The sequence below is a fragment of the Cherax quadricarinatus genome, chromosome 78 (assembly GCF_038502225.1).
Source record: "Cherax quadricarinatus isolate ZL_2023a chromosome 78, ASM3850222v1, whole genome shotgun sequence".
In the NCBI taxonomy this organism is placed as follows: Eukaryota; Metazoa; Arthropoda; class Malacostraca; order Decapoda; family Parastacidae; genus Cherax; species Cherax quadricarinatus.
In genome coordinates this window covers 11,422,610-11,446,068 of record NC_091369.1, presented here as the reverse complement: position 1 = coordinate 11,446,068, position 23,459 = coordinate 11,422,610, and the positions used below count along the sequence as shown (strand labels likewise).

At 43.5% G+C, this 23,459-nt stretch overlaps 1 protein-coding gene across 1 annotated transcript in view; it reads right to left on the bottom strand.

The window, feature by feature from the left end:
* LOC128701634 (uncharacterized) overlaps positions 1 to 23,459 on the bottom strand; it is a 235,381-nt gene that overhangs the window by 86,617 nt on the left and 125,305 nt on the right. The gene's annotated exons all lie outside the window — the stretch shown is intronic.

Here is a 23,459-nt window from a genome sequence, read left to right as displayed (position 1 = left end):
AATTTTTCTTTGTCTGGACTGATGTGGCGAAACGTTTCTTAAATAAAGATCCCCAAATACTGTACAAGTGTTTCATTCTTCATCTTTACTTGTAGACCTTTCGCCATCCCTTGGCTTTATCAGCACTGACATTGACATAATAGAAATATATACGGAAAAATAGTGAAAAATAAGGTAATGAGACCCTCAGCCTAGGAGCAGGTGATGATCACAGTAGGCTGAGGGACTGATTACCTCATCTTCCACTATTTGCTGTGTACATTACCATTAAATCCATGTACTGTACTGATAAAGCCAATTGACGGAGAAACGTCAACCCAGATGTTCCACATTTGTCTAATTCATCATCTCGGTTATAAATACCACTGATATACATCACAGGATATACGGAGAGGTGTACGTCTCTCAGTGTATATACGCTGAAAGTTTAACTCCTATTTTAAGGATTAAAATATTCTTGACTGGCGGTGAACAGGTGACATGCAGCCTTAATGACCCTCGTTTAGTCTTGAAACCCCATTAACCAACCGGTGGGATGTTGGGGGCTGACGCGGATGGGTGGGGTGGGTTGTTGAGGGAGAGGGGTATGGAGCGGGGGTGTTGGGAGAGGAGTGGGGGTGTTAAAGCTGACAGGCAGAGGTGGGTCAACCAGCGCAAATTAGGTTAGGTTAGGTAAGATTCGTCAGGAAGCATGACAAGTGTTTCCTGGCGCGCGTCTTGGTCACATGATTACTCGCCACTGGAGAATTTCGTCATCTGACAGAGGCCTTCCATTGGCTTACCAGTCCACCCTTTAAAAATTGATGTTTATACCCTTAAAATGTGGTGGAAGCTCGATCCTCCGTTTACTAATAACAAGACAGACATGCTACCTAACTGTAACCATCTAATTGACGTCCAAACAATGTATGAATCACAGTTTGTAGATGAATGGTTCAGAGAACCGACATGTTGATAAATTAGACACATGTGCAACTCTTCGGTATCTTTATTGAGGAAACGTTTCGCCACACAGTGGCTTCATCAGTCCATACGTAGGAGAAATTTGAAGAACAGGAGGAGAATGAGGTAATCAGTCCCTCAACCTTGAGTCGATGTGTTCAGTCCATCGATCTTGAATAGAATACGGCATATGAGCGGAGAAGCTGCTTATAAACCGTATGGCAGGAGAGGTGCAGCAGTCATAGGTGGTGTCACATTTGTTCAATGTGGAAGTAGGTCGTGCCCAAGAATTAGGCAAGCGAAGAATTCCTAAGTATGTCTAATTCTTGGGCACGACCTACTTCCACATTGAACAAATGTGACACCACCTATGACTGCTGCACCTCTCCTGCCATACGGTTTATAAGCAGCTTCTCCGCTCATATGCCGTATTCTATTCAAGATCGATGGACTGAACACATCGACTCAAGGTTGAGGGACTGATTACCTCATTCTCCTCCTGTTCTTCAAGTTTCTCCTACGTATGGACTGATGAAGCCACTGTGTGGCGAAACGTTTCCTCAATAAAGATACCGAAGAGTTGCACATGTGTCTAATTTATCAACATGAATCACAGTTAAAAATGGTGGGAGGGTTCGAATAGGGACATGAAAGTGTTTGAGATAAAGTGAGGAGTGAATGTTGAACGACTACAGAAAGAAAATGTTTAAATTCGAAAATTGTGTGAATTAGAATAAAAGCTGAAAGGAAAAAATGGGTAGCAGAGTTTATGTGCCATGATTTGAGAGGACCGACAGAGACACTAGGATGCGTTTGTAAATGTTTAGGTACTTTTTCTTTTAAGAAAGAGACAATGCCTGTTTCTATGAGATTTTAATACCAAAATGGTATGGAAGGTGTGACAGGAAACTTTGAGTGCTAGGTGTAAATAACAATGGGTAAGGGCCTTTGAGTGAAAGGGATAAACTTCTGTTGTAAGACATGTTGGCTTGAGTGAGATGAAGTGACAAAAAAAAAAAATGTGGTGAAGAATGAAACTAAGGTCAAGGTATGCAGGGAAAGAAGGGAAATTTTTTGAAGCAAAAGTTGGTCTCTGACCAGTATGTGATCTCACTGCGATGTCACTTATAAGCTAAATAATGTAGATCTCAAACAGTCTGAATGCTAAAAATATTTAGGAGTTCTGTTCAGCAGTAATCTAAAGCCAAGACAACAGTTCATAAATATTCGCGAAGTATAAATAATAGAGGTCCTCAGGTTATATTTCATCTTTATATATCCTTAGGTCTCATTTACATTATGCTGCACAGTTCTGGTCTCTACGTTACAAAAAAGTACAAAAATGAGCTGGAAAACATACAGAGAAGGACGACGAAGTTGATTTCATGAAACAGAAATCTTTCTTACTAGGATATACTGTGGACACTAAATCTGCACTCTAGAAAAAACGTACAATTAGGGGGTTTGATTACAGAGTTTGTAGATGAGTGGACAAACTCCCGAGTAGCGTCATTATAGTGAGAACCTTGGATAGCTTTAAAAATAGATCGAACAAGTGTGAGTTAAACCTGCCTAGCATAGGCCAGTAGGCCTGATGCTGTGCTTTTCCCTTCTTATGTATTAAGTAAACACAAAAGTGCTAGAGAGAAGTGGAGTGTCTAAAGACTGAATTTGATAGAGCGAAAGTGGATGGGAAAACAATCTGGGTGGAGAAACATCTCATCGGTAAAGACACTCAGGTGCTGCTCATGTCTCACTAACTTCCAGATATTCTATACCATTCATGTAATGAAATGGATAATTTTTTTCTGCTATGTATGTTCCCTAATGTATTAATATCCATGATCTAAAGAACAAAAAATAAACAATACCGTGACTGGAACAATACATAAATAACCCGCATATATTTGTGTATCCATGTTCTAGTGCGGAGACTAGAACTGCGCCGCATAATCTACCATGTTCTAGTGCGGAGACCAGAACTGCGCCGCATAATCTACCATGTTCTAGTGCGGAGACCAGAACTGCACCGCATAATCTACCATGTTCTAGTGCGGAGACTAGAACTGCGCCACATAATCTACCATGTTCTAGTGCGGAGACTAGAACTGCGCCGCATAATCTACCATGTTCTAGTGCGGAGACCAGAACTGCGCCGCATAATCTACCATGTTCTAGTGCGGAGACCAGAACTGCGCCGCATAATCTACCATGTTCTAGTGCGGAGACCAGAACTGCGCCGCATAATCTACCATGTTCTAGTGCGGAGACCAGAACTGTGCCGCATAATCTACCATGTTCTAGTGCGGAGACCAGAACTGCGCTGCATAATCTACCATGTTCTAGTGCGGAGACCAGAACTGCGCTGCATAATCTACCATGTTCTAGTGCGGAGACCAGAAGTGCGCCGCATAATCTACCATGTTCTAGTGCAGAGACCAGAACTGCGCAGCATAATCTACCATGTTCTAGTGCAGAGACTAGAACTGCGCCGCATAATCTACCATGTTCTAGTGCGGAGACCAGAACTGCGCCACATAATCTACCATGTTCTAGTGCGGAGACCAGAAGTGCGCCGCATAATCTACCATGTTCTAGTGCAGAGACCAGAACTGAGCCGCATAATCTACCATGTTCTAGTGCGGAGACTAGAACTGCGCCGCATAATCTACCATGTTCTAGTGCAGAGACCAGAACTGCGCAGCATAATCTACCATGTTCTAGTGCGGAGACCAGAACTGCGCCGCATAATCTACCATGTTCTAGTGCGGAGACCAGAACTGCGCCGCATAATCTACCATGTTCTAGTGCGGAGACCAGAACTGCGCCGCATAATCTACCATGTTCTAGTGCGGAGACCAGAAGTGCGCCGCATAATCTACCATGTTCTAGTGCAGAGACCAGAACTGATCCGCATAATCTACCATGTTCTAGTGCGGAGACTAGAACTGTGCTGCATAATCTACCTTGTTCTAGTGCGGAGACCAGAACTGAGCCGCATAATCTACCATGTTCTAGTGCGGAGACTAGAACTGCGCCGCATAATCTACCATGTTCTAGTGTGGAGACTAGAACTGCGCCGCATAATCTACCTTGTTCTAGTGCAGAGACCAGAACTGCGCCGCATAATCTACCATGTTCTAGTGCGGAGACCAGAACTGCGCCGCATAATCTACCATGTTCTAGTGCAGAGACCAGAACTGCGCAGCATAATCTACCATGTTCTAGTGCGGAGACCAGAACTGCGCCGCATAATCTACCATGTTCTAGTGCGGAGACCAGAACTGCGCTGCATAATCTACCATGTTCTAGTTCGGAGACCAGAACTGCGCAGCATAATCTACCATGTTCTAGTGTGGAGACCAGAACTGCGCCGCATAATCTACCATGTTCTAGTGCGGAGACTAGAACTGCGCCGCATAATCTACCATGTTCTAGTGCAGAGACCAGAACTGCGCCGCATAATCTACCATGTTCTAGTGCGGAGACCAGAACTGCGCAGCATAATCTACCATGTTCTAGTGCGGAGACCAGAACTGCGCCGCATAATCTACCATGTTCTAGTGCGGAGACCAGAACTGCACCGCATAATCTACCATGTTCCAGTGCGAAGACCAGAACTGCGCCGCATAATCTACCATGTTCTAGTGCGGAGACCAGAACTGCGCCGCATAATCTACCATGTTCTAGTGCGGAGACCAGAACTGCGCCGCATAATCTACCATGTTCTAGTGCGGAGACTAGAACTGCGCAGCATAATCTACCATGTTCTAGTGCGAAGACCAGAACTGCGCCGCATAATCTACCATGTTCTAGTGCGGAGACTAGAACTGTGCTGCATAATCTACCATGATCTAGTGCGGAGACTAGAACTGCGCCGCATAATCTACCATGTTCTAGTGCGGAGACCAGAACTGCGCCGCATAATCTACCATGTTCTAGTGCGGAGACCAGAACTGCGCAGCATAATCTACCATGTTCTAGTGCGGAGACTAGAACTGCGCCGCATAATCTACCATGTTCTAGTGCGGAGACCAGAACTGCGCTGCATAATCTAGCATGTTCTAGTGCAGAGACCAGAACTGCGCCGCATAATCTACCATGTTCTAGTGCGGAGACTAGAACTGCGCCGCATAATCTATCATGTTCTAGTGCGGAGACCAGAACTGCGCCGCATAATCTACCATGTTCTAGTGCGGAGACCAGAACTGCGCCGCATAATCTACCATGTTCTAGTGCGGAGACCAGAACTGCGCCGCATAATCTACCATGTTCTAGTGCGGAGACCAGAACTGCGCCGCATAATCTACCATGTTCTAGTGCGGAGACCAGAACTGCGCCACATAATCTACCATGTTCTAGTGCGGAGACAAGAACTGCGCCGCATAATCTACCATGTTCTAGTGCGGAGACCAGAACTGCGCCGCATAATCTACCATGTTCCAGTGCGGAGACCAGAACTGCACCGCATAATCTACCATGTTCTAGTGCGGAGACTAGAACTGCGTCTTACTAGTGAACATAGCGTTTATGATGCTAGCGGTCTTCTGGAAAGAGATCTACAAAACGAGTGATGATCGATGTGGTTTCCTCTCTGATTCACCTTGCATTGTTTGGGTAACGGATCGTTGTATATTTTGTTATTAAGTTCACACAAGAAATGTAACAGACTATCAGTCATACAACTATACAATAATTATACAAATAAACATTACATTCACAGAAAAGCACTAAACCCAAAAGGGTTACACAGCGTCTGGGGAATGGCAGTTAGGAATGATTCACTGAAAGGAAGGCCAGCGTCAATTCCTTGAATCAAGAACCCTTTAATGGCATGAACGAACCCCCTTGAAGAGACATAATTCTACTACTATTACTACTACTACTACTACTAATAATAATAATAATACCTGGAGACCTGGAGAGAGTTCCGGGGGTCAGCGCCCCCGCGGCCAGGTCTGAGACCAGGCCTCATAATAATAATAATAATAATAATAATAATAAAGTTAAGTGGTAAACCCGAAAGGAAAGAACAATAATAATAACTATAAATGGAAGAGTCAAGAGCAGAGGAAAGGAAGGAAGGAAGCGAGCCACAAGAAGAGGGGAAAAACGTGAATAATTACTACCGAGGGGAACTTAAAATTTTCCAGCCGAGGGGTGAGGTGGGCTGGGAGGGGAAAAGAATTATGGGGGCTTAGAGAGGTGGTTAAAGGAGGGGCAAGGGGGCGGGTTAGGAGGTCAAGGGGGTTAAGGGGTTTAGAGAGGGCATGGGGGGGGGGAAGCCGCCCCCATCATCAAGAGTCACATGAATACGTGTACCTGGAACTCAGGTTCCAGAGCGGAGACTTGTCCTCCTAATTGGTGGTTCGACTGTACGTTTCTCTCTCTCCATTTTAATTGATGGTTTTTACCAAGAAAAGCATATAAATGCTTTTATTGTTGAGAAGTTTGGGCGATTTAATATAATTTAGGTGGAATTAATGAAACTGGTGATTTGTGGTATTTGTTAGTGCTGAGTTTTATATAATTCTGGGAAAAAATATTATGCTGGTACCTGGTATCATTATAATTATTTGCACTAGTAAGGTTAAAATCCTATTAGGGGTCATTACTGCATTTATGGAGAAGTACTAAACCCATACGAGTCATGCAGACCCTGGGGGGAAAAGGAAGACATTCAGGTTCGATTCAAGGAACTGGAGCACAGGTTCAATTCCTTACATCAAGAGCCCCTCACCAGCATCAAGGAACCTCCCTTGAGAGGATTAGGGTCATTAAGGCTGCAGATAATATATACACCACCAACCAAAAATATCTCGATCCTAGGTAACCCTTAAAACAAGGACTGAAATAAACTCGTTAAACCCAAGGTAAATAATAATAAATAAACAGAACAATGGACGGGGACTCGAACCGTGGGACATGCATATAGAAGGCTCAACGCTCTAACTTTTCTGCCACCGTCGTAAAATTCCCTTGAAAGCTCCGTGGCAAAGTGGTTACAGTGTCGGACCTTCTAAATGCATGAACCACGGTTCAGTTCCCCGTCTTCGTCCAGTATTATCTTTCAGTGTGTATATATATATACGAATATGCAGGTTTCGGCATGTTTAAGATGGTGTTTTCAATTATCATTATATTATTCTTGCTACCCCTGTTATCATGATAATTTATTTTGTCTCTTGAGAAAGTACACTAGGAGTGTCAGAAATGTAAGCTTTGACCCTGGTAGTTATACAAGCCAGTGGTCCAGTGGCTGTTATGACCCTGGTAGTTATACAAGCCAGTGGTCCAGTGGCTGTTATGACCCTGGTAGTTATACAAGCCAGTGGTCCAGTGGCTGTTATGATCCTGGTAGTTATACAAGCCAGTGGTCCAATGGCTGTTATGACCCTGGTAGTTATACAAGCCAGTGGTCCAGTGGCTGTTATGACCCTGGTAGTTATACAAGCCAGTGGTCCAGTGGCTGTTATGACCCTGGTAGTTATACAAGCCAGTGGTCCAGTGGCTGTTATGACCCTGGTAGTTATACAAGCCAGTGGTCCAGTGGCTGTTATGACCCTGGTAGTTATACAAGCCAGTGGTCCAGTGGCTGTTATGACCCTGGTAGTTATACAAGCCAGTGGTCCAGTGGCTGTTATGACCCTGGTAGTTATACAAGCCAGTGGTCCAGTGGCTGTTATGACCCTGGTAGTTATACAAGCCAGTGGTCCAGTGGCTGTTATGACCCTGGTAGTTATACAAGCCAGTGGTCCAGTGGCTGTTATGACCCTGGTAGTTATACAAGCCAGTGGTCCAGTGGCTGTTATGATCCTGGTAGTTATACAAGCCAGTGGTCCAGTGGCTGTTATGATCCTGGTAGTTATACAAGCCAGTGGTCCAGTGGCTGTTATGATCCTGGTAGTTATACAAGCCAGTGGTCCAATGGCCGTTATGACCCTGGTAGTTATACAAGCCAGTGGTCCAGTGGCTGTTATGACCCTGGTAGTTATACAAGCCAGTGGTCCAGTGGCTGTTATGACCCTGGTAGTTATACAAGCCAGTGGTCCAGTGGCTGTTATGACCCTGGTAGTTATACAAGCCAGTGGTCCAGTGGCTGTTATGACCCTGGTAGTTATACAAGCCAGTGGTCCAGTGGCTGTTATGACCCTGGTAGTTATACAAGCCAGTGGTCCAGTGGCTGTTATGACCCTGGTAGTTATACAAGCCAGTGGTCCAGTGGCTGTTATGACCCTGGTAGTTATACAAACCAGTGGTCCAGTGGTTGTTATGACCCTGGTAGTTATACAAGCCAGTGGTCCAGTGGTTGTTATGACCCTGGTAGTTATACAAACCAGTGGTCCAGTGGCTAAAATAAACGTAATCTCCGATAAGGTCAGCAGTACCACAGTGACAGGCGCAACATGCTCACAAGCGGGCGCAAGGAAACGTTTTGCAGACCAAGCCTTCATTTTAGACGTTTCGCCCTCGAGTGACCTTTACCAAAAACGATAAAATAAGGCTTGCACCACGTGGCTGTACACCCAGGTAACTTGTTACTTAGGGTACGAGATCGTTACTTACACTCTGAATCTCCTGGCATCACTGCTTTCAACAACACTGGAATTAAACTGACCAGTTTATTTATCAATTAGCCGAACTTTTCGCAGCCAAATGCGATGATTAACCACTCGTGAGAAAGGTAATCCTATTTTGGTACATCAGAATGTATTCAACACTGATTAATACCGGGACAAAACTACATGCAGGGTAAAACAAAGGAAGAACAGTTGTCTGTATATTTCGACCAAAAACTGAGGTTCTCTTCAGCAGATATCAGATGCCCGAAATTCTGCCATGTATTTGCGCGTGAAATCTACAAACAAAATACCAAATTTTCACATTACTTTCTATGTATGAACAATTTGAGTGATCAGCACATCAACCAGGACTGGTCTGGGACCGGGAAGGGAGGGAGGTCAGAGGGGGTCAAAGACCCCTGGTATCAACAGATGTACAGAGCACTTACAGTCGGGAAAATAGTCATTTTTACGACAAACCAAAGGAAATTAATAATGATGCTTATTGTTTTATTCTATCGACAAATCAGATCTTTGAACACAGTCCGCTTCTAACATTATCCGACTTGCACTGTAATTATCAACATATTATGTCGTAGATTAATTCCTCTCTTATACTGCAGAAGGCATAATCAAAGCAAGTCAATATATTCGAAGGCAACTTTTTACAATCCACATCGATAATTCGTCCCGTGTCACTGGTCGTGTTAGCAAATTTTGACGAAATGAGAAATATCAACATTAAAATTCCTTGTGCTATGTAGTTTAGAATAGGTTTCGGATATTGTATCAGTGACATTTAAGGACAACTCCTGTCCCTGTTTACCTATCAGGAAAACAGGCACCTGGGTGTTAGTTGACAGGTGTGAGTCGCATCCTGGGGACAAAATTGACCTAATTTGCCGGAATGCTTTGCATAACAAGGGGCTTTCTATATAGTAGTATGTCACTGATGTCAGATAGGCCTGTATACCTTGTACATGTACTTGTAGAAATAAAGATTATTATTATTATTATTGTTATTATTATTATTAAGTTTAATATATGGTTTCCGGGCAATTCGCTGTATGTAGAGCTTCAACTAGAGCTTCAACAAGTCATACAGAAAGACCTGACTGTATGTCTTGAAGGTCTACGCAGGGCGAAACGTTAACCCAGTATAAGCCTGTTCTGTAACATGTTTTTATATTAATGGTATACAACAGCGACAAGTGGGTGAGGTGCATCACTTGAGTTCCATTATTGCTGACATGTTTCGCCTGCTCTGCAAGCTTCTTCTGTCTAATATAAAAATGACTAAATATCGGAGACAGCAGAAGCAGTGGAGAGGTAAAGATGAGGCGATCAGTCCCTCAGCCTTGTAGTAGTAATGTTAAGGTGATCAGTCCCTCAGCCTTGTAGTAGTAATGTTAAGGTGATCAGTCCCTCAGCCTTGTAGTAGTAATATTAAGGTGATCAGTCCCTCAGCCTTGTAGTAGTAATGTTAAGGTGATCAGTCCCTCAGCCTTGTAGTAGTAATGTTAAGGTGATCAGTCCCTCAGCTTTGTAGTAGTAATGTTAAGGTGATCAGTCCCTCAGCCTTGTAGTAGTAATATTAAGGTGAACAGTCCCTGAGTCTTGTAGTAGTAATGTTAAAGTTGAGGGACTAACCACTTCAAAACAGCTACTTCAAAGATAATTAACTAATTACATCTTACCTCTCCACTACTTCTGTTGTCTCCGGAAATTAGTCACCTCCGTACCCGACTGAAGAAGCCTACAGAGTACGTGAAACCTTTTCGACAATCAAGATACTGCTACACGTATATCTTATTCATCTATATGTTTTTTCTTTGCTAATGTCGGCATCTGAATGCATGAGGCAAAGAAATTTTAAATACTATCTTGTTTATCATACAATGAACAAAGACATTCACGCGAGAGGTTTGAAAAATAAGGAAAAACGATCATAAAAAACCGTATTCATTTTAAAACTACGTGTTATGTGGGCTCCACACAACACAAGTGCTGAAAAGATTCATTGAGATATTAGCAACTCAACTTGAATCAAAACAAAGTCCGGGAAATGTGGAATACATTCTATAGAGTACTTGGGAGTAGATTACCAAGAAAAAAGAGAGGCAAAGAGTATTATTATTATCATCATCAAAACAAAGCGCTAAACGCACAAGGGTCATACAGCGCTGCATTGTAGGGTGTACTAACTGTGTAATATGCTTGATGCGAAACTATCAAGGGTGGAGAGTATAAGAGAGGTAGATATAGTAAGGCCGGTGAGGAGTGCTAAAGGAAGTATAATCAAAGGTTGTGTAATAAATCTGTTGCTGTCAAAAAGTCAAAGGAGTCTGTGTTAAAGGTGGGAGAGGCAAAGAATAACCGCTGATAACAGAGGTTATAAAGAGAAAACACACTATGACAGTGGGGAGAGAGCCTTCTTGTTTACTATCCTAACCTTATATCTAGAGAGAAGTCAAGACCAGTTGATAGTATTTTAACTTTTCTCGGCAGATAACCTCGTTATAGTCTGTGTTCTGTCTTTTTCATGTACAAAACTTCCATATACAGTCCCTTTCATCCTCCCTAACACACAGAGAGAGAGAGAGAGAGAGATAGAGAGAGAGAGAGGAAGGAGGGGGAGGGGGGCTCCAAGAGGCAGGAACTGGAGCAGTGTCTGGGCTACAGCTACACCTGCTTGAGAAATGAAGCACATAAGATAACATTAGAGAGGCTCGCCCGTGTACTGCTGCTACTACTACTGCTGCTGCTGTTATTGCTGCTGCTGCTACTGCTGGTATTGCTGCTGCTGCTGTTGCTCCTACTACTGTTGGTGCTTCTGATGATGATGATAATCAGGCATCATACACATTACAGACAATTTTAACAAGCGTGGTACTTAACAGAGACGCTCAAAATCCACCCACTAAACTCAAGCACTAAGGAAGATTTTGTTACATAGAGCAAATAAAGTTCTCCTGCGCTCTCTCTCTCTTTCTATCTGTGGCTCTTCTCTCTCTCTTTCCCTTATCAGTTTTCTTTTCCATTCATACACACAGATATTACGTAACAGTTCCAATAGTAGACAGAAGCAGATAGATCTCAGTAGATATCCTTACATGCCCTCAGCTATCTATCTTTTCCATGAACTCTTCCCCCTTCCTCTCTCCCCCTCTTTCTCTTCCATCCTCCTTCCTTCTCACACTAACTTCCTTTCTCCCCCTCTTCTCTTCCATCCTCCTCCCTCTCTCCTTCTCACACTAACTTCCTCTCTCCCCCTCCTTTCTCTCTGGTCATATTTGAGATCATTTGCATGTCTATTTGCAGGCAGGTTACATTAGAATGTTAACGTGGTATACAGAGCTATATCGGACTCCACAGGACCCAGCCACACAGTAATGTGAGAGGAAATTCACGAAGTGCTTTTACATGGTAAGATTTGTATGAAGTTCCACCCACCTGTTTGTGGCTCCCTGAGGCTTACAATCTCAATGTTTTCTTCTTACTAGTGGGATAAAAGTATGATTGTTTTCTTCCTTGGGAATAAGAGAGAAAATTGTTTTATTTCTAGTGAGATACAAGATTTATTTCTTTTTTATTTTCTTCTGGTCGGTGACCTGGCTCTCCAAAGTGATTTCTTTTAATAAAATTTTGTAGGTTAAATAATAATAATAGTAATAATAATAATAAATACTAACACTAATCATAAAATAATAATCGACGGGAAAGTTAAACCCGTAAGGGTCATATAGCGTCTGGGAAATGGAAGGTAATCAGGTTTGATCCAAAGAGGTTAGTAGCTCCAATTCCTCGGATAAAGAGTCTCATCATGAAAGCACCTTGAAGCGCCGCTTCAAGAAGACAAGTCCACACACTCAGGGTTTATCTAATACACTGTGTACACTTGTTGACACTTTGTAATATATCAATCATGGTTTACCACTAACTGAATCATCCAAATTCTTTATGTCAATAACATTTTTTCACGTTTTTTTATTTATAGTTTTATTTTCCGGTGTGAGGTAACCGGAAGGTATAATATTGTATGCTGAATTTTGATGGCCTTTGTTTCTGATCGTTTTCTTAGCATTTTTCTTTTCTATCTCCCTCCCTCCTCTTTCTCTCTCTCTCTCTCTCTCTCTCTCTCTCTCTCTCCTTCCTCTTTCTTTCTCTCTTCCTCTCCCTCCTTCATCTCTCTCTTTCTCTCTGATGGTTATAATTATCACCATAATTTTTAAAGAGGTGGATTAGTAAGCCAGTAGAAGGTCTCAGATGACCAAAAGCTCCAGCTCCGGGTCATCATATGACTAAGACCCGCGTCAGAAAACACTTGTCCTGTTTCCTGACAAACCTCACCTAACCTAACTTAACCTCTCTCTCTCTCTCTCTCTCTCTCTCTCTCTCTCCTATTTTAACCACAACTTTTCTTCACAATAAAAACAATACTGTTTTCATTCTCAATTCCATGAACTTCTATTATTATTATTTCTATAAACTTTTATTTCTTCTTGGCTTTTAGTGAAATGAAAAAAAAAAATAAATTTAATTCTCCTGAGTGCATTGTACACATTTTTGAGGATTATTCATTATCGGGTAAATAGTGCCACCAAAAAAAAAAAATGTGAAAAATACACAGGGCCAAAGTTTAGCCTACTGGATCACATTATTCATTATTATTCACTGTGGTTCATATTCAACGATTTTTTATTGTCATCATTAAACAATTTTATCATCATTATTCCTCGTCATTCATTATAACCTGTTATCAGTGACTATCATATATCCTTAAACTGAATTCGTTATCAATCTGAATACATTATTCCACTGTATTCTCTATTGATCAAATAACTATGCATATGTATATATTATTTTTCAACTTATTCATTATTAATCATATTATTATACATATTATTCAATTGTATTTTACTGTTTATGAGATATATATATATATATATATATATATATATATATATATATATATATATATATATGTCGTGCCGAATATGTAAAACTGGTCAATTAGCAAGAACTCATTTAAAATTAAGTCCTTTCTGAAATTTTCTCTTATACGTTTAAAGATATATTTTTTTCATTAATGTTAATGTAAAAATTTGTAATTTTGCACCAAAACAATCTTAGAAAACTTACCTAACCTTATTATAACAAGAGCAATTTATTTTAGCCTAACCCAACTAAATATATTTTAAATACGTTTACAATAATTTAGTACTAAACAAACACAATCAAATATATTTTTTTCGTTAGGTTCAGAATGATTTTGGCGAAATTATTGCATACACAAATTTTCACTTGTCCTATATGGCAAGATGAGCGTTGCTATTTAAGCCAAGATCGCAAGTTCTGCCTATTCGGCACGACATATATATATATATATATATATATATCTGCATTCATTACCTTTCATATACATTCATATTAATAAACATTTTCCTCTTCGTTAGACAACCTCATACATTCTTCTATGTGCGGGTTATTTGTGAATTGTGTATTATTATTATTATTATTATTATTATTATAAATTCAGGGAAAGCGCTACACCTGGAAGGTTGGTACAACACCTAGGCAATCAGGCACTGTACCTAAGATCAGGCTGATCCAAGGAAGAGAATATCTACAATTCCTAGGCTACTGCTTCGCACATATGCTGTATTCTTTTCCAGACTGATGGACTGATTACATCGACTCAAGGCTGAGGGACTGATTACCTCAAACTCCTCCTGTTTTTCACCGTTTTCCTTTGTATGGACTGATGAAGCCACTGTGTGGCGAAACGTTTCATCATTAAAGATACCCAAGCGTTGCACATGTGTCTAATTTATCAACTTGTCGGTTCTCTGAACCATTCGTCTACAATTCCTTGCGTGTGTGGTGCGGTGCGTTTGTCGATTAGATTTTGCCACCGAAGTGGCTAGTTTATTGTGCAGTCCTTATCCATCCTGTGGACGATAGCGCAAGAGCATATGAATACACAAAAGGCCTAAGAACTAGGTCCCAAACGGGTTACAGGTGTACATTTGGATTTATATCTACAGTTCACTTTACAAGTATACTCGTTTGTCGGTGTTTATAAAAGTGTAAAATATACCCAGTGAAAAGCAGGAGCGCCATAGGCACAATGAGAGAACACTGTATTAACATCTGTGGGCCTCAACTCTTCAACCTGCTACCAGCAGCAATAACCTGGTAAACCAGCCACTCAACAAGGAATCTTGATCTCTGGCGCTATTGAGAGAGTTGAATAATTCTAGAAGCCAGTGAGTGGTATGTCACAGATCCACTCGTGCGCCTGCCTCCCTTCCATTTACAAAGTTTAATGGCAAAAAACAATTGTCAAAACAACAACACGCTTGCACAGAGCAAAGAACAGATCTATTTGCCGATATATTAATTAACAATTAAATCTGCAACAAGCAATTTACAACAACAAAGTGAAATAACAAGAGTCAAACAGCGATAATAAAAGCCCACAGAGCAGGAAAAAATGATTGGTGTATACACACGCGCGCACACACACACGTGTGTGTGTGTGTGTGTGTGTGTGTGTGTGTGTGTGTGTGTGTGTGTGTGTGTGTGTGTGTGTGTGTGTGTGTGTGTGTGTGTGTGTGTGTGTGTGTGTGACAAAATCGCTGCGTATTCGATAAAAGCAGGCAGTAGCGCTAATAACTACTTACCCAGTAACCACTAACGTCACCCTACAAGTGCCATCAAAACCCAACACAGTCATCAGCTCCTCCAGTGTAAAGGCCGCTGTAAACTCTCCCCCTTAATTAATCAGGTGTTGCTCGTTTGTGCCGCTTGTTAGCCAAGGTTGTTGGGTCGTTACGGTCTGGGGGAACGACCAGGGTGGGGTGTGGGCGTGGTCGTCAAGGATAATAACTGAGCTTCCATTCTAGGCGTTCCTGGCAGCTGTCCACATTTAGGGGAATTTAGCGTGTGTGTGTGTGTGTGTGTGTGTGTGTGTGTGTGTGTGTGTGTGTGTGTGTGTGTGTGTGTGTGTGTGTGTGTGTGTGTGTGTGTGTGTGTGTGTGTGTGTGTGTGTGTGTGTGTGTGTGTGTGTGTGTGTGTGTGTGTGTGTGTGTGTGTGTTTTATCCTTCAGGTTGCAAAACAATCAATGCTAAGATAGGGCAGTGACAAGAACACAAGGAATGATCAATTGAACAACTGTGACAACAAGGTGTAGAGGACACACAGGTAGGGTACTCTCTTAGTTGCTTGAAGTAGTAAATTCACACTTCCTGACCCCCAACCTTGAAACTTTTCATATTTTACAGATTCCTGGCCTGCAAAACCCGATCATATCTACTCTTGAAACTGTGTACCATGATACTTCCACCACCTCTTCATCTTCTATCCTCAGACGGGTCATTTTAGGATTGAGACCCGTGTCAGGACGCAGTTCCTGACGAATCAAACAAAACTATTCATGTAGTGAGTACTTTCCACGGCGGAGTGTTAAGAAGGATTATGTTGATTTTGAAGTGTTACACTCCATACCATCCTCTTAACAGCAGTCACTATTACTAAGCCAGTCAAATGTGTGACTGTTTAACGAGCCTTAAGGGGCACGTCAATTCCCCTGTCTTCTAATAATGTTATTTTTCCCCTATAATCTACCTTGTCCATAATTACTATCGCATTTGCTTTGTTTGCTTTCCTAAGGTGAAGTCAAAGATCTTTCTTAATTTATGGTATACCTTAACAAATCTTTGAGGACAGAAGTTTGAGCTTCGCTCAGACTCCTACAACACAACTGTCCTCAAAGATTTGTTAAGTTATACCATGAATTAAGGAATTAAGAAAGCAGACAAAACAAATGTGATAGTAATTATGCACAAGGTAGATTATAGGGAAAAAAATTAACATGATATTAGAAGACAGGGAAGCTCACGCGCCTCTTAAACAGTGATTATCTGACATATTTTTACTGCGTTCGTTTTGTCCCTATTTTATGATCAAGAGTCAGAATTTTTTCTCGTCATTATCTTACCTTTAATTTATTGGTGTTGTGGTATAATTAAGTTTTTACCGATAAAGGACAATGTAACCTAGCTAAACCTGCCCTAACTTGAATAACGTAAATCGAGAAATTAACTGTAATAAAGTTGGTAGAATTACCGACAATACGTAAAGTAAAAGGACACAAGTGCAACTAATGTGACATTTTATTGTGGCAACGTTTCGCTCTCCGGGAGCTTTATCAAACCATTACAAACAATACATGGACACAGAGGGTATATAAAGGCTCAGAGTGAGGTGCAATACTAGTGAGGTACCATTTCGATGTTCACTAGTGGTAGTAGTAGTAGTAGTAGTAGTGGTAGTGACAAAAATAATGCAATATGGTAGAGCAATTAATTCGTACATGAGTAAAAGGATATAAAAGCTATTACTTGGGTAACATAAAAATAGGTTGGACAAATATAGACTGGAATGAGGCAGCTTGTTTCAGTGTTCACTCTCTGTAATGTGCTTTGTGTAGTATAACAGGAGAGACTATGTGATGGCAGGGTTTACTGTTTTCAGGAGGATTCTTGCTAAGACTTCGGAGATGGTGAAGCTGCCGTTGTTTTGTTTAATTGTATTCGAAACAGCGATCAGTGCTGATTCGAGGCACTTGCGTCTGCGGAAATTAGTTTCTTTGATCACTAATTGGGCGTCTCTGAATTTCATGAGATGATTGGTGGAATTTCGGTGTTGTACACAGGCGTTGTTCAAGTCATCGTTCCTACATGCGTAAATGTGTTCATTCAGGCGGGTGTCGAGGTTTCTTGCTGTTTCACCTACGTAAATCTTGTCACAGCCTCCACAGGGTATAGTGTAAATTCCTGCATTGACTGGTTCGTGGTGCTTGGATTTTGTCAAAGACTGCAAGAAAAGAGCTCTTCAGATCATTAATTCTCCACGCATCAACACCACTCCCAACAAAGTTATAATTCTTCCCAACAGCCAGGTTGCACTGAACGTCTCAAAAGTACTTTCACAGGCTAACACCAGAGTCGCCATCGCTTCTAGCACTTCAATAAAGGATCTAACCAGGACAAAATCCAAGCACCACGAACCAGTCAATGCAGGAGTTTACACTATACCCTGTGGAGGCTGTGACAAGATTTACGTAGGTGAAACAGCAAGAAACCTCGACACCCGCCTCAATGAACACATTTACGCATGTAGGAACGATAACTTGAACAACGCCTGTGTACAACACCGAAATTCCACCAATCATCTCATGAAATTCAGAGACGCCCAATTAGTGATCAAAGAAACTAATTTCCGCAGACGCAAGTGCCTCGAATCAGCACTGATCGCTGTTTCGAATACAATTAAACAAAACAACGGCAGCTTCACCATCTCCGAAGTCTTAGCAAGAATCCTCCTGAAAACAGTAAACCCTGCCATCACATAGTCTCTCCTATTATACTACACAAAGCACATTACAGAGAGTGAACACTGAAACAAGCTGCCTCTTTCCAGTCTATATTTGTCCAACCTATTTTTGTTACCCAAGTAATAGCTTTTATATCCTTTTACTCATGTAGGAATTAATTGCTCTACCATATTGTATTACTTTTGTCACTACTACTACTACTACTACTACCACTAGTGAACATCGAAATGGTACCTCACTAGTATTGCACCTCACTCTGAGCCTTTATATACCCTCTGTGTCCATGTATTGTTTGTAATGGTTTGATAAAGCTCCCGGAGAGCGAAACGTTGCCACAATAAAATGTCACATTAGTTGCACTTGTGTCCTTTTACTTTACAAATTAACTGTAAACCGCATGTGAGACATTTACACAGACTTCGCAAGGCTGGGTTGTACATTCGCATTAGTCAAGAAGAAAAGATGATGACGCTACATCAAACGGACTAGTCCAATAACAGAAAGGAAAACTTGTGACGTCACATCCGCATAACTCGTCTAATAGGAAGAGGAGAAACTTCCCGTGACGTCACATCCACATAACTCATCCAATAGGAAGAAGAGAAACTTCCCTTGACGTCACATCCGCCTCGCTCGTCCAGTAAGAAGGAAGGGAAACTGCTGCCCTCTTCCGGCTGTGTCTGGCACTAAGCACGACAAATGGCCGGCTCAGGAAACCCAAATATGCAGGGGTCGCTGTGTGCTCCATACTGCATCATACCACCCTTCTCAAGCGTCCTCAGTTGTACAAGTTGTTTTCATGCTGGATGAGTCTCTGGATGTCACCTTGTGGATGACTGTGTTTGGTACCAAGCTCTGAAGCATGAGGATGCTGAGTTAGTGTGTTTGCGTGTATGTACTCACCCAATTGTGGTTGCAAGGGTCGATTCATAGCTCCTGGCTCCGCCTCTTCACTGGTCGCTACTGTGTGTGTGTGTGTGTGTGTGTGTGTGTGTGTGTGTGTGTGTGTGTGTGTGTGTGTGTGTGTGTGTGTGTGTGTGTGTGTGTGTGTGTGTGTGTGTGCGCGCGCTGCTCTGAATTCTCTGGAGTCTAGACGCAGAGTTTCAATTTGAGTGGCAGCCCGCCCTCAGATTCCCAAGTTAGGTTACCTTATTTGTTAAAGTAGGAATTTCAAGAAATATCAATCCGGCCTCAGATTCGTTAAGATGAAGTCTGGCTGGTTAAATTATCATGTATTTACAGTAAACATCTTGGGTAATAAGCATGGGCAATATACAAACAAACAATAAGTTGAAAATAGCACTGATGTTGTTAAAAGTATTTACGTTGCTTATATCTGGAAAAAATACAGCATATTATAGCTTGTTTTATCAATTCGTAAATGTATGGAGATGAATGTACCGACAAAATGAAAAAAATGGACAGATGCAATATGATGAGATACACGTGCAATAAGTATCTTTATGTGCAAGAAAGGTATAAAATACCGACAATATGAAAGTTAAGACACATGTGCAACATCTGGATATCTTTATTGTAGACGTTTCGCCATCCAGTGGCTTTATCAATACAGATTCTAGGACATAATAGGAAGACAGTAGAACTATATACAAAAGATGAGGTAATCAGTCCCTCGGCCTTGGAGTTAGTGTTCACAGCATCGATGCTGTGAACACTAACTCCAAGGCCGAGGGACTGATTACCTCATCTTTTGTATATAGTTCTACTCTCTTCCTATTATATCCTAGAATCTGTATTGATAAAGCCACTGGATGGCGAAACGTCTACAATAAAGATATCCAGATGTTGCACATGTGTCTTAACTTTCAAGTATCTTTATTCCGAAACGCTTCGCCTACACAGTAGCCTTCTTCAGTTGAGTACAAAAGAGTTAGCAGAAGCAGTAGAGATGTGAAGACGATGTAATCAGTCCATCACACTTGACGGGTGAAAGACTGATTACATCGTCTTCACAACTCTACTACTACTGTAACTCCACTGTACTCGACTGAAGAAGCCTACTGTGTAGGCGAAACGTTTCGGAATAAAGATATCTAACTGTTGCACATGTGTCTTTCTTGCCAACTTGTCGGTATTGTTAACTATTTCCACATTCACAAATGCGGTATAAGGCGATCCTATACTGGCTATGTGGTCAAAGTGAACAGTAGATATCAATCTAGATTTACTCCCGTAAATCCTTTTAGACCTGTATGACCCTTGTGGGTTTAGAGCTAAGTTTTGATTATTATAATAATAACAAACCGTTTTGAAGCCTACTTCCTAGACCTTCAGTGTATCCATATGCTCTTGCGCTACCGTCAACAGGATGGATATGAGGCGCACAATAAACCAGCCACTTCGGTGGCAAAATTTAAAATCGTAGTCAATAAAGGATCGCATTACACTACATTTGTGACTATTTTTTCATCTTAAATGTATGCTTAAGTTCCTACTTATATTAGCAACTACTTTATTACTCTGAGGACTGGTTGGCGTGAGTGTTTCGTGAATGATGGCCTCTGCGTCTTGTCTTAGCTCGGGATCCCTGGTTGATGGCCTCTGCGTCTTGTCTTAGCTCGGGATCCCTGGTTGATGGCCTCTGCGTCTTGTCTTAGCTCGGGATCCCCGGTTGATGGCCTCTGCGTCTTGTCTTAGCTCGGGATCCCTGGTTGATGGCCTCTGCGTCTTGTCTTAGCTCGGGATCCCTGGTTGATGGCCTCTGCGTCTTGTCTTAGCTCGGGATCCCTGGTTGATGGCCTCTGCGTCTTGTCTTAGCTCGGGATCCCTGGTTGATGGCCTCTGCGCCTTGTCTTAGTCTTAGCTCGGTCTTAGCTCGGGATCCCTGGTTGATGGCCTCTGCGTCTTGTCTTAGCTCGGGATCCCTGGTTGATGGCCTCTGCGTCTTGTCTTAGCTCGGGATCCCTGGTTGATGGCCTCTGCGTCTTGTCTTAGCTCGGGATCCCTGGTTGATGGCCTCTGCGTCTTGTCTTAGCTCTGCGTCTTGTCTTAGCTCGGGATCCCTGGTTGATGGCCTCTGCGTCTTGTCTTAGCTCGGGATCCCTGGTTGATGGCCTGTGCGCCTTGTCTTAGCTCGGGATCCCTGGTTGATGGCCTCTGCGCCTTGTCTTAGCTCGGGATCCCTGGTTGATGGCTTCTGCGCCTTGTCTTAGCTCGGGATCCCTGGATGATGGCTTCTGCGCCTTGGCTTAGCTCGGGATCCCTGGTTGATGGCCTCTGCGCCTTGTCTTAGCTCGGGATCCCTGGTTGATGGCCTCTGCGTCTTGTCTTAGCTCGGGATCCCTGGTTGATGGCCTCTGCGCCTTGTCTTAGCTCGAGATCCCTGGTTGATGGCCTGTGCACCTGCGCTCGGGATCCCTGGTTGATGGCCTTGCTCTTAGCTCGGGTCTTATCCCTGGTTGATGGCCTCTGCGTCTTAGTCTTAGCTCGGGATCCCTGATGGCCTCTGCGTCTTGTCTTAGCTCGGGATCCCTGGTTGATGGCCTCTGCGTCTTGTCTTAGCTCTTGTCTTAGGGGATCCCCGGTTGATGGCCTCTGCGCCTTGTCTTAGCTCGGGATCCCTGGTTGATGGCCTCTGCGCCTTGTCTTAGCTCTGGGGCTTAGCTCCCCTGGTTGATGGCCTCTGCGCCTTGTCTTAGCTCGGGATCCCTGGTTGATGGCCTCTGCGCCTTGTCTTAGCTCGGGATCCCTGGATGATGGCCTCTGCGCCTTGTCTTAGCTCGGGATCCCTGGTTGATGACCTCTGCGCCTTGTCTTAGCTCGAGATCCCTGGTTGATGGCCTGTGCACCTTGTCTTAGCTCGGGATCCCTGGTTGATGGCCTCTGCGCCTTGTCTTAGCTCGGGATCCCTGGTTGATGGCCTCTGCGCCTTGGCTTAGCTCGGAATCCCTGGTTGATGGCCTCTGCGCCTTGTCTTAGCTCGGGATCCCTGGTTGATGGCCTCTGCGCCTTGTCTTAGCTCGGGATCCCTGGTTGATGGCCTCCGCGCCTTGTCTTAGCTCGGGATCCCTGGTTGATGGCCTCTGCGCCTTGTCTTAGCTCGGGATCCCTGGATGATGGCCTCTGCGCCTTGTCTTAGCTCGGGATCCCTGGCTGATGGCCTCTGCGCCTTGTCTTAGCTCGGGATCCCTGGTTGATGGCCTCTGCGCCTTGTCTTAGCTCGGGATCCCTGGTTGATGGCCTCCGCGCCTTGTCTTAGCTCGGGATCCCTGGTTGATGGCCTCTGCGCCTTGTCTTAGCTCGGGATCCCTGGATGATGGCCTCTGCGCCTTGTCTTAGCTCGGGATCCCTGGCTGATGGCCTCTGCGCCTTGTCTTAGCTCGGGATCCCTGGTTGATGGCCTCTGCGCCTTGTCTTAGCTCGGGATCCCTGGTTGATGGCCTCTGCGCCTTGTCTTAGCTCTGGATCCCTGGTTGACGACATCTACGCCTCGTCTCAGCTCAGGACCCCTGGTTGATGGCTTCTGCTCCTCGTCTCAGCTCGGGACCCCTGGCTGATGGCTTCTGCTCCTCGTCTCAGCTCAGGACCCCTGGTTGATGGCTTCTGCTCCTCGTCTCAGCTCAGGACCCCTGGTTGATGGCTTCTGCTCCTCGTCTCAGCTCAGGACCCCTGGTTGATGGCTTCTGCTCCTCGTCTCAGCTCAGGACCTCTGGTTGATGGCTTTTGCTCCTCGTCTCAGCTCAGGACCCCTGGCTAATGGCTTCTGCTCCTCGTCTCAGCTCAGGACCCCTGGTTGATGGCTTCTGCTCCTCGTCTCAGCTTAGGACCCCTGGTTGATGGCCTCTGCTCCTCGTCTCAGCTCAGGACCCCTGGGTGATGGCTTCTGCTCCTCGTCTCAGCTCAGGACCCCTGGCTGATGGCTTCTGCTCCTCGTCTCAGCTCAGGACCCCTGGCTGATGGCTTCTGCTCCTCGTCTCAGCTCAGGACCCCTGGTTAATGGCCTCTGCTCCTCGTCTCAGCTCAGGACCCCTGGTTGATGGCCTCTGCTCCTCGTCTCAGCTCAGGACCCCTGGTTGATGGCCTCTGCTCCTCGTCTCAGCTCAGGACCCCTGGCTGTTGGTCTGAATCAGCTCTTTCTTGTTATAAGTAATAGTGTACTTACTGCACTCTCTGCTTTTGACTGAAGTTCTGTTTACATCTACCCTGATCAGATGTGGACAGCCGTGGCTCGTGAGCCGCATGCGACTCGTTTGATCATTTAGTGTGACTTAGCGAGACAATATCCAGAAGAGGAAGTAAAGCTGGATACTGCCTGGCGAGCATCACTGACTGGCTTGGCCACACTTGTGCACACTTCACTTAGTATAACAAATATTTTGTGAAAATGTTAGACCAGTTTCTCAGAATTTTTTCCAGGTGCAACTACAGTCATGACAATTTTTGACATTTTTAGTCGCTCCTAATAATTTAGATATTGAGAGAACACATGAGGACAGTAAAAGTTGTTTGTAGGTACTTGCTGTCATAGGCACTCGTCGATAGACACTTAGCCTGTGTGTGTGTGTGTGTGTGTGTGTGTGTGTTCGCCTATATG